Consider the following 12,997-nt stretch of genomic DNA (forward strand, 5'->3'; position numbering starts at 1 on the left):
AGAGAAGCACATTGTATGCTCGTGTGAATCAATGATATCAGAAGAACCCACTTAATATGTTCACTGCTTTTGGAAGGAGATACCAATAAAAAGTGACACTGGCATCAATAATCATGTGTGATGCATCCAGAGGCCTAACAGGAGTTATAGCATGTACTCTCATGAGTCCATGATCTATATAATAATACATACTGCCTTTACTTTGTATTAATCAGGTGGGACGCTCTATCAGTTTCCAAAACAATCCATGTACACAGAGAAAGATTTAGTATGGCTCCATGTAGAAAAAATCATTGTCATGATAAGACGGCACAATGCACCCTCACCAGATTTGTTATCATGGAGAAACCCATGGGATCTCGTCATTCAGACCTATATTGTCACTATTTACTAGTCTGTGCACCCTCTGTTGTTCACTCCTAAATAGGTATGTGGCACTGTCAGTGATATGATTTGGGATAGATGGTTTCTCCAAAACCATCCACCTGAGATCTTCTGGGGAGTGGTTAACTTCAAGGAAGTGGCTGGTCAGTTTGGTTGAAGATTTTCTTCACCGAATGGTGCTTTTATGTGATAGAAAGCGGGTCTTAACTGTACGTGTAGTCATGCCCACGTGACGCAATGTGCAGGGGCAAATGATCAGGTAAATTAACCTATCTCTTTTGCAATTTGTGTGATTGGATAGTACACACGGTCTGGTTGACTCGCTATCTATGTGTGTGTGCTGTTTGTGGGCAGGCTGCGCACGAGCCCCACAGAAAATCGCCTCTCACGGTAGGTAGATCCCAAAGAGTGTTTTGATGTCCTGTCTTGGTCATACGTGGACGTGTGTGTACTAACTGATATTTAATGTTAGCACTACGTTTGAAGGTAAAAAGCGGGTGTGGTAAAGGAGTACTGCCAATGTTCAGTATCTTCAAATTTGAAAGAATGCTTTTTTTGATTTTATTAGAGAAGCTACAAAAAGTATTCACACAAGTCAGTCTGTCATTGGTTTCTTTAGGTCTGCTGGGTTCAATGAGAGCTTTTCTGTCGTTGTTAACTTCACTTTTCATTGATCTCTTCACCAGCTTCCTAAGGTAATTCCTCACATCTAGCTGGACTGCCAAAGTCTGGGCATGTTCTTGATACTTGGTGGTCGAGAAGCAACTCCTCATGATTCATAAGAATTGCTGGAACGGCAAATTGTTACAAAGAGCTTTAGGATGAAAGCTCTCGTACGACAAGAGCGAGTCGCTGGACATAGGCTTCTTGTATAGTTCAGTCCCCAATCCGCCCTCAGAACGAAAAATCAGAAAATCAGGAAATGGTAAACACGTGTTACAGTATTCACAGATTAATTTCAAGCAGTCATTCCTGCTGTTCAACCATGCCTTAAATTCGATGATGGACTTAGGCACAGTTGCAGGAAAGAGTCTTCCTTTTTATGGATGTTTGTACATCAGCACAGCTAATAAATTCCCTGGTTATATGTCACTCACCTATTGGTTATGTTCCCATTAGGTACAGTCACCTTCTGAAGAAGACGAACCAGGAGTATTAATGGTTCCATATTTTTGATTTTTTTCACTAAGCAGCAGAATCTAAATAGGTCCTGAGGAAAGCCTTGCTCAATTTTGGGGTATTATGGCTGAAACATGTTGACCACGAGTTTCCACCACACACATGCGTTTTAAATCCATACCGCAGGTGCAATGTTTTTATTCCTGGCAGGGAGTACATCTGAATAAAGCTAGCTAGCTAGTTGTATCGTCACATCCCTTACGTTTATTTTTCTTTGCCCTGCGCCCTCACTCAAACTCTAGTTCTCATTACTTGTGGATTTTGTAAAATCCTGGTAAAGTTGACACCAAAACATCCCTGAGCTCCTCCCTCTCAGAGAGAGGGTTGTAGCCCTCAAAGGAACTAGGTTTTTCCTTAGAGTGGAGAATCCCAAACGATGAAGCATGTCACCTCTGGGGAGTGAGGGATTTCGACCTGAAAAGTGAATTTCCCACAGCTAGGTCTATAAGGTAATTCTACCATGTTTTTAAAAAGAGAGCACAAGAACTTTGGCGCTGGTTAGCATTGGTAAACTGGCAGAGTCCTAAAGCCAGCAAAAACGAAGTCAGAAAATAGGAGGGTTGTAGGCAAAACAGGGGGAACAAATTCAAGGATGCTAGGTTTAACACTTCTGAAATATGCAGGCTTATACTTGTGCCATACATTAGAAAGCAATAAAGCATGCAATCTGAAGATAATCTCAGTTTTAATGTTTTCTGTAAACACTGTCCTTTATCTCCATTTCAGTCTGGTCGTCACTAAGGATAGTGTGGTTGCAGCAATCCAACAAGTAAAGTTAAAATCAAGTTCACGGGCAGCCAGGCCGGTGGGGTCGTTCCTGCCTACGACACCGTGCCCGGCAGCCCGCGAACACTCGCCATTTGGTGTATGAGGCATCGTTCCTCCCAGAAGCTCACCGACTGGGACAACATTCCTGTGGTCCCACATTCATTATTGCCAACCCGTGCAGCGAAATCCCAACAGACTTATCGGACAATTCGAGCTCTCAGCCATGCTGTGGTTAACAGTGGTTCCGCATCACACCGCACCGGTTACCTCCATTCATCAGGTTTTTACACAACCCGAGCTATCAATCCGGTAGCTCAAAGCCACACAGTGGACACCGGCTCTCCCTCTGACCTCAGTGGCGAGCCTTGAAAACCTCCGGCCCGTTTTAAGCCTCAAGCTTCCAAGATTGCATTTAATATTCAGGCATTCATTAATTGCCCTGATGATGATCCTTGTATCTGTGTGTTAGGGATCGAAACGCCGTCAAAAAGTTAAATAGTTACACACAAGTTTTCCATTGTGTTTTCATGTGTGTGTTAACTATGTATGGACAGCTCTGATACGATTTACTACTGATTATTAGGGTCCTCTTTTCTTCCCTTTGCCTGGAAAAAACCCTTTCTCCATTTCTGTTTTTGTCTTTCATGTATTGGATGCAGGATTGTATCCCACTGTATATTTGTGCTCACAATATCTTTTTATACCTTATATTTATTAAATACAGTGTCCGGCTGGACACCTTTTTTCCTTATAGTACACATTGTTGACTATAATTCATTATATTGTGTTTACTTGATGCGTTAAGGACCGTTGTTGTCTTACTAAGGAGCTAAATAGAAAGCACAAAAGTCTAAATAAAGCGCACTCTCAGGAGAATCACACTGCAGTGCTCGATTTATTTAATCCGGTAACACGTTTCGACTGTGGAATTAGCATTTAAAAAACCTTAGAAATTCATAGACAAAAAACACAGGTTACAGTAACGTTAGAGTTAGGCTGACATTTCACTCGAACAAAACCTGTGAAATGTAGGCATTATACGTAACTGAGCTAACTATAACTCGCGCTCCTGCAATGCACTGCTGATGATATCACATATTACATCACTCATAACATGGTCAATGACATCACTGATGATATCTCAAATGACATGTAAACTCAGGGCTATGCACACAATACTTTATTGGGAATGGCAACACAAATTTATACAACACGTTTCTGCCTGCCCTTCTTGCTCCCATTAGCATTTCACTGGCTCAGTGAAGATCTCTATGCCTTCCAAGAGCCACCACTACAATGGATCTTATGTATGCAAACATAGTTTGTAATTAGCCATTGAGTTTCTGGTGGCCAACCACCAGACTTTTTTGTTTTTCAAAAACAAACTCCTAAATCAAGAGATTGGTTTAAAAATCAAAACACTAATAACTCTCACACCCTGGGAGTTTTTTCACAGAATTTAAATGTCATTTTTTTCCAGTTTTGGACCACAGAAAAATCAGACCCTTTGCTCTAAATAGGGCAGTTGGACTCAAGTGGAATACAAAACAATAAGACCCAAGTGATTTAGATCAAAATACTTTGTTCTCTTGATTGTAAATACTGTCTTTTAGAGACCCTGTGGAAGTCAAAAGGGGCATGTAAGTAACATATAAGTATACAGAAAATTAGGTCCCTTATCCAACCTCCAGTTATCTGGAGCAGGCCTTTAGTCCAGCACATTACCTTCGTACACTTGGCTAGTTGAAGAGATAAGGCAGAATAGCCTCTCACAGGAAGTTGGGTATTGTTGTGGTACTCAAAAGAGCCACTAAGGGTGAGGTGCCAACCCTCTGGTATGCTACTAGGTGCCTTATTATGCAAACATGTAATACATGTAGCATCAGCTACCAACCCAATAGCTGTAAATCCCACCAGAATATAATACAAACATTGGTACATTACATTTCAGATGCCAGTGACTGCTGTTCATAGAAAGAATATTATTTGCAAGTAGCAAAACGTCAATGATCATATTTAATTGCTCTTCTTGGTCTCTATCTGAGAATTGCCTGGTACCTTATGGCTCCAATTTCAATAGGAAGTGCCTCTCTACATGGTGTGGTATGCTATTTAATATGTACAGTGGGCATGAATTTTCAATTACTTATGTAAATGTATGGAGTGGGTACCAGCTTAACCAGCCGCAGTTTGTTCTTTGGCTCTCAGATGAGGAGGAGCCATGGGTTGTTTACTGGTGTATGATGGGAGGGAATCCTCAGCAGCCCATGTCTAATCACCAGCTAGTACCTTGCGCCATCTGTACACCTCGCGGATTCCATCCCTTCAGGCATCATAAACAATGTGAGCAGCACGGCATTCATTAGAGCATATGGCGATGCACCTCTCTTTCCACTATACGTGTAGATTCCAAGGCCTATAACATAACATGTGTATTTGTAAAGTGCACGTTCACCCAGAGGTCTCTTGGCGCTGAATAACAGATGTGTATTGTTACCCAACTCAATGGTACTCATTTTAGCGACCTCAGATGGATGAAAGGTTGAGTGGACCCGCCGGGATTTGAACCTGTGACCATGAGGCTAAACACAGGCCCCTGCAGTGGATGCATTAGTCCATGAGCCACCAGACCTTGCCCATGCAATAGAAAATGCACACATTTAGCCTGGGCATCATAAATATGCAGCTCAATATCAGGAGTGGAAAACCACCTGTATTATTGGTATATATTTTTATTGATTTTATATTTATCATTTTGTTCTCCACTGGCATGGCATCATCGTAATATATATTTTCCAGTCCACAAGAAGTACAATACCGCAATGCAGGGTCACTCAGTGTAAGCAGCCTGTAAATCAAAACGGTTACCTGCAGATGCTTAACATAAGGATCATGAAAATCAGATTATGTCAATCATGCCAATATGATTCCAAAATTAACATAATGGATAAGCACAATCCCAAAAATAAAAAAAATTAAAACGAAAAAAGCCATCATCTCTGCTCAATCCCCTACGCCCAGCCCCATCAATTCTCAAAGCACATCAGGAGTCAGAACCTCAGAACACTCCGATAGGGAGTAATTACTCATGGCTGCAGCCAACAAGTGGCCTTCTGTCTATGATGTAGTAGCATTGTCCTTGGGGGCAAGAATCACATTTAATCTGGCTGAAATCTAATTCCATTGCTCCATGACATTACATCTCCCATCCCGTGCTCTAGCATCTATCTAAACCAATACCTCTGCATTTGCCCATGGAATCACATCCCTTTTCCACACAATCATGGGAGAGGCGAGTGCACTCCTCCATGCCATTGTGATACACTGTTTTGCTGATACCAATGTCAACATTTGGAGACCGATCAGCTGTGTCATAAAAGCATCTGACACACAGGCAAACACTGTCTGCCAGAAGAACTCAGTTGTTGGACACAGCCACACCATTTGGAGGAAGTCTGGATTAACCTGTTGTCATCAAGGACACCTCTTCCCCGTGCTGGGGGAAACATTTTCTATCCTGTCTGGAGAAAGGTATGCGTGGTGCAAATAATTGGATTGTGTAAATCTAAACCTTGCATTCGGCATAATTGTTTTTATTGAACCCAACCACCTCCTCCATGTGGAATCTTGTAATTCCACATTCAATTTCTCGTCCCACTAGACCTTGAGCCCCGGGAACCGCTCATCAGTGCTGTGATCTTATAGTGCCCTGTATGTATATGAGATAGCCTGTCTGATGCCGGCCAATGTCAGCATCAGGTCCAGCGGACCTGCCATCTGTCAAGGGGTCCCCTCCAGTCTCCTCAGATTCCCCACCACTCCCCTCAGTGCAGAGTACCAAAGGAACTGTACTGGATCGAGTCCGCCTCCGGCCATCAAGTGGTCAAAAGTTCAGATACTACCATTCACTATTATATCCCCCAAACTCCAACCCAGTAGCTGTAAAGAGTCCACCGGGTAGGTCCTAGTTCAGCATCTGCTCTGTGGGAGGGGTCAGAGTGTCAGGCCAGGCACATAAGGGATATTGCATTTTCCCCAAAATATACATTTCTTCCAAGTCCACTCTGGCATATTGGTGACTGCAGTATGGGGGGAAGTCAAGAGCCGCTCCAAGGGTGAGCAGGCCCCAAAGCGCCTGCCAATCGCTGTCCTGGGTTGGCCTCATTTAATTATCCCTCATAGGGGCGTCTGGAGTTGGGCTGTGGCATAAAAGGACTTGTAACTGGGAGCTTCCAACCCACCATCCTCTAGTGTGGCATGTAACATCTCTAGTTTCACTGTATGCCTTTTATTTGTCCAGATCAAGGCAGCCAGTACCCACCGAAGGTCCGCAAAGAAGGCTCTCTTCAAAATCAGCTGCATATGGGAGGCGCAGAAGCACTAAAATGTTAGCAATGGACACTCTCCCCTTAGGTGATAAAGGTTGTTGTGTCCAGAAAGGCAGCAATTGTCGCATCTAGGATCAGGCCCTACCCAGGTTACCCTCTACCAGATCCTGTCATACTTCCATAACTATGGGGCATCAGGGGTCTGCAATATTGGGAATAGACATAATTTCCCCCAGTTAATTTGCAGTCCGTATATTCGGCTAAAGCTGTCTAAAGTCAACATTCACGTGGGAGAATGGAAGGGTCCGCTAGCAAATATTTTATCATGTCATCCGTGTAATGGAGACTATGTTAGGATAGCCTCCAACGGAATATCCTTAGCCACGCACTCCCTTATGAAGCATGAACGCCAGTGGCTCCATGGCCAGGGCAAAGAGCAGGGGGACATGGACTCCCATGATGGTGCCTCTCTCAATCCTGAACCTGTCAGAAACGAGCCTCCTACTGCGTACTGTAGAGATGGGTAGTTCATACAACACATGTGTCCAGTTACAAAACTCCTGGAGGGTGTTTATTATTTCAACAATATACTCTGTCAACATTTTAGGTTACTAGGAACATATCTTTATTTTCCTATTAAAAATTTCTGCCACATCAAATAATTATTTCATTTCTTGGGAAAGGTAAACCAGCATAGGGGTGAATGTGGAAATTAGGAGACTGCCAGAAGATTATGTTCATTGATACGGTAGGAAATTATTTTGAATAGTCAATTACGTCAATCCTGTACACAGAGCTGTTAAAGGACACTCAACGTGCCTGTTACTTTTAAATTAAATAATCATATCAAACAAATCTATAAAATCCACCATAAACCTTTCTTGGTGATGTATGCTGTTGTTTAACCACGTTGCCAATATGTTCCTCTCCCATCCTTTCTCAGTAGACTGAATCACTGTACATCAGGCCAGAAATGTTGGCATTGAAATCATCAGCTAATAAAAACAAATTATTAGCACAGTATTATTACGCACCCGGCCAGCCTTATGTCTTTGACAGACACATCTGACAGCTGAATAAAATGGATACATTGAGAAGTTCTAAAATAATGTCTGTGAAAGTTGTCATGCAAGATCATTTTTCCAAGGGTAATTTGTAATCTAGTATACTGTTTTAATACTTACAAGTCCAGCTTTAGGAAAGAGTGTGCAGCAACACAGTGCAAATGGTGAAGCCACCTTTACCTCTAACCAAAAGTTGAAAGTGCAACTAAAATAAATGATGGATACCTTCTATATGTTAAGGTGTGGTGATCTATGTCCGTTAGAGCAAAATAAGAACAGTGACCCAACAACATTATCTAGTTTCGATTATCCTGCAAAATACTGTAGTAAAGTTGGAGGTGTTGGTAAGGTAAAAATGTGTTATGGGGTATTATTATACTTAATTCTATTGTTGTCTGTGTACACCACCCGAAGGACTAAAAGTGTGCATTTTCACTCCTCCATAAAGAGGCAGAGTCGACATGTTTCAGAACTACAACATATATCCCTCTCTTCACAACTAGCAAGTGTCCCAGTTTGTAAGTGCCCAGATGGTAAGGGAAGGTGTGCCTTTAGCATTCGAAAGGAAACTGTGAAAATGAGCTATATTCCACAAGTAATGTATGCACTGCTCCTTTCTCCATAGGACAGAAAGGTCTAATATATAGCAGAGTAGGATAAAAGGCTTAGTTTGGTCAAAAACTAGTTGTCAATTGGAGGTTATCACTAGACAAGTGTGGTTAAGATGTGAAAAACGCAACCTTGATAGTGTTCACAACATTCAGTGTGATCTTCAACTACCCCAGGCACAGAGCTGGCTAACTGAGATTGAATGGCTGGTGTAATCACATCAGAAAGAGCAGTCATCTCGTCTTGTGCCTGACTGCCAATGTAAAGCTTGCAAGCATTTCTCTTACCGATCGCAGGGCAATTTTCATCAACTAATCAAGCGTCACCACTCTTTCACATCAGACATTGATCAGATCAAATTAGTTTCTTCAGATAATTAAAAACACCCAATAAAATAAAAAAGGCAACAACAACTTATAGACACTGTTCTAAATAAATAATACATCATTTCAAATGTTCAATAAATATCAAACTAAAACAAAAATGTTTATACCTTCAAGAAATGGTTCAAAGTCTTGACATCTCCTATTTTGCATAATCATTTCCATCAGGCAAGTGGTATGGCGTGACCTTTTATACAAATCAAACCACGTGACATTATACAAATTCCATGTTATATAAATTCAAAATGATATACTTTTTTGTGAACTGTGCTGACCTGATGTTACCTACATGCCATGTAAAGACTTAGAATAAATAACATAACGGGGCATATTATCAAGGGGGTTTATCACCGCTTTTTTGGCTTTAAAAGCCAAGAAAGCGGAGATAAAAGTATCTCCCTATTACCTAGCTAATACCAGTTAGCGACAGCTAGTAGGAGATAGCGACCATCTTGGGCCCCACTTTGCATGTCTGTGATATTTATCACTAATGACATGCAATGTGGGCGTGTCAAGATGTTAGCGACTGGAAACAGTCGCTAACATTGTTATCTCTTATTACCAACTTTTGGTGATATTCGCGCTAAGCGCGAATATCTCCAAAAGCTAACACCTGCCCTGAGCAGTTCTTAGCCATGTTATCCAATGGGAGGTGGATATCATGGCTAAGAGCATTATCTCGGTAATGCATGAATATCTCTGACTTTTCAGCGATATACATGCATTGCGGACGTTTTTTATCGCATTTGCGATAAACCTTGGTAATACCAAGGTTTATCTGCGATAAAAATCGCCGCAGCTCAGCGGTAAATTTTTGTTTCTAACCAAGCAATAGCGATAATTATATCGCTATTGCTTGGTAATGTGCCCCAACATTCCGTTATATATCACACATAAAGTTGCTGTTTAATGGCTATCACAACAACATCAGGATTCTGCTGTTCAATGGGTGTTTGACTCACAATCAAAGGGAATAAATCACGCGTATCAGTTTTTCAGAGCCCCAATGTCTCCGTCAAGGAGACCCTCATCCACACTAACAAAGGGTGCAGTTTATTTTTATTCCCCGTTCCTTCAGTTGGATGAGCAGCGTCATCTTCGGGTATTTATCACCTGAGTTCTCCTGGTAATCTACTGTCCTCCACCAGGAGGGAGACTGTTTGGTTTATGGCAGCCTTGAGTGATAGGTGGATGGTGAAAAGTGTGAGTTAAAATTACCTCAGTTCCCATAGAAAGTATTTTATTAGTCAGGAAAGGGATAACATTAAAAAGGAATAAAAATGGAGCTATAGTTGACGTGTTAGTGATCCAGAGCCCCTAGTGGTTGGTTGACCTGTTTTGCCCTAGGTCGCCCTTGTGGTTCGTGGGGTCTTCATCAGGATCAGTGTGAGAATGACTTTTTGGGGAGATCGCTCAGTGTGTGTAAGTAGATTGACTTTCCACTCTTCCTCAGCTAGCTTGATTTCTTAATCTCTGACTTCGTGTTATAGGTCCAGACTCTGTCCCTAACTGTGGAAGACAGAAAAACAGAAACATACACTACATTCTTGGTACATGTAATGTTAGCTTCTGTCTTGCCCAATGTGGTGCTACAATGAAAACAACCTAGTTGAGGAGCAGGGGTGGTGTTATCCATCTTCAGCACATACAGACTTTACTAATCTTGCCAAGGATTTGTGAATATACTATTTATGTATCCCATGATGTAATGTGTCCTCTTGGAGCCTCACGAATTGTTGTTGGAAACAACGGTCTCATCATCAATGAAGCTGTGTTTGACTAGGGTGGCTAGAGCAAAGGGAAAAGGGAGCATACAGGCACCATCCTCGATGCTTTGTTGATTCAGAGTACAACACAGCTTCCCATCTTAGTACGCAAATGTTAGGTGATTACACACCCCGCTGTCAACAGTGGACTATCGCTCTAAGTAGAGAAAATATATGGCTTGAATGTGTCAATCTTTTTCCCCACCTTATGTAAGCAAAACTGCAGGGTAGAGGTGTCACTGGGAGGCGGCGTGTTGTGAATAAATATAACCTCTTCAGGGCTGGGACATACAGAACACTGCCCTGTTGGTAAAGGTTGGGGAGGACTGAACACACGCTTTTATGAGCGGGCTGTAACTGTAGAAAGCCACTTATAGACTGAAGAGTCTCAGGGCAACTTTCATGGTCCCGATTCACAGAACTAACATAAGACAAAAACCTAAACGTACTACTTTTGGTATTCACTGAAGTTAGGATTTTGCCTTAAGTTAGTCTTAAGAGAAACTTAAGACAGACTTAAGTCAGACTTAAGACAGACTTAAGACAAAATCCTAACTTAAGTCTGTCTTAAGTCTGTCTTAAGTTTGTCTTAAGACAAACGACAAAGTCCTATCTTCTGTGAACACCAAAAGTAGTAAGTTTAGGATTTTGTCTTAAGTTAGTTCTGTGAATCGGGCCCCATGTGTCTTAAAACAAGTGCATGCCCCCCCCCCCCAACTGTGTGCGACCATAATTGGGTGAAGCCTATATGATGAGGTTTATTAGAGACCTGAGTCAAACTCACTAACAAACCAATTTCATAAGTACTCATGACCCAAAGAACACTCATTTGCAGGTGTGCATTCACAGGGCTAGAGAGTAAACTAAAAATGACAATCCCTTCAGGAGGCAGCATGCACACTACCACTACAAGACATCTATCAATCTAAACAAATACAAAGGCTGGTATATTAATTTTCAGATCAGGACATATTCCCTAATATATACTGTTAAAAATGCCCCTCTGAACTGTAATTCCCTGTCCAATGCATCAACATGATGAGGGGCAAAATTATGCCAGCTTATGTTGGCCCACCATGCACAAAGAAGTCTTCTATCACAGCATAGGTTGGTTTTACAGTGATCTGCTTAGTGGGCTTTGCATTTCATTCATCCAGGAGTAAGTTTTTCAGTATTGTCTGTTTTTCTCTCTTGCAGGGTAGCACTGCCCCCGGTCATTTATGCTACTTGATGAATTCTGCAACAACGCTGATTGGCCGAAACAGTCACTTTCCAACTTTCTACACAAGGGATCATCTTCTATTTCTCTGACTTAACACGTTATTCTCTAGGAACCTCTTGTGATTCTGCAATTCCTTGTGTCACTTTTCCAATAAAGTAGAAAGAGCATCACAGTCCCTGACTCGTCTCCATCATTTATTAGATGTAGGAGGATAGAATGAGCAGCCAGAGACTGCAAATGAGAGCGGACTTTGGACTTTTACGCACACTTTGTTGAATATCACAATCAGCGGTAAGAAACCATCCAACAAATCATGGTTATTCAGTACTGGTGGTTGTGGAGGCAGGAATTCTTCTGCCAGTTGCAGCTCTACAAGCGGTACAAAAAGGGGGGGTGATGGACGGAGCATCTGAATCAATCAAACACTCAAACCCAGTCAAAAGATCTGGGTTTAATCCATCACTGTTCTTTAGCCCACTCTGCCACCCCAGTTCAGACATGGTTATATGCAAATCAGTCTGACCCTGTGCCTCATGGGTACAGTCCAGCCCGAACTGCCAAGCCATGTCTTCCCTGGACCAGAAACAAGCTTCCGAGGACTGGTTTCTGGCATTCCAGCCGTCTTCAGCCCGGCTTGCTTGAATCCAGTGGCAAAGTGAGCAAGGGACTCACGTCTGGGCATACCCTGCCACACTTATGGCGGCCAAAAGCGGTACAAAAGGGGATGGTGAAGGACGGAGCATCTGACTCAATCAAACACTCACACCCAGTCAAAAGATCTGGAGTTAATCCATCACCGTTCTTTACAGCAAGTGAGGCGGAGGCGACAGCAGTGGAGGCGGAGGCATGTGCAGTGGGCTGCGGTTCGAGTTCAGGATCTGGCGGAGAAGAGTTTGAGCAGCCGGGCAGGCGGAGCTCCGCTGGTCCACAGTGTGGCTTGATCTGTCAGCCGAGCCGCTTGGGAGCTGAATTGAAGGTGGCGTCTATCGTGTAAATTGCAATTGCAGATTGCAGAGGTTAAACGCCTGAGAAGAGAAGAGAAGAGTTAGCGGTAAGGTGGCGGCTGAGCCGATATGAGAGGAAAGCGAGCACTGTGGGGGCGTGCTGAGAGGCACCGGGTGGAGAGACGGCTAGAAAGCCGAGCGAGGGAGTGAGCAAGCTCTGGATTTGGACAAGGGTGGATGGAAGCGAGCGGCGGGTGGAGTTTCTACACACACGGAGGTTCCCATAGAGAGAGAGAGGTTGAGCTGTCCCGTGAATAATTAAATAAATAAACAGAGCTCACAGCCAGACA

General features: G+C 42.7%; 1 long non-coding RNA gene across 1 annotated transcript in view; it reads left to right on the forward strand.

Annotated features, from left to right (window-relative positions):
* The window catches only part of LOC147703274 (uncharacterized), a 43,347-nt gene extending 31,472 nt beyond the window's left edge, over positions 1-11,875 (forward strand). Inside the window, exon 2 of the long non-coding RNA XR_015297568.1 lies at positions 11,679-11,875. This is a non-coding gene — a long non-coding RNA (uncharacterized LOC147703274). The remainder of the gene's footprint in view (positions 1-11,678) is intronic.
* The last annotated feature ends 1,122 nt before the right edge of the window (positions 11,876-12,997 follow it).

Source organism: Lissotriton vulgaris, chromosome 7 (assembly GCF_964263255.1).
Source record: "Lissotriton vulgaris chromosome 7, aLisVul1.2, whole genome shotgun sequence".
Taxonomy (NCBI): Eukaryota; Metazoa; Chordata; class Amphibia; order Caudata; family Salamandridae; genus Lissotriton; species Lissotriton vulgaris.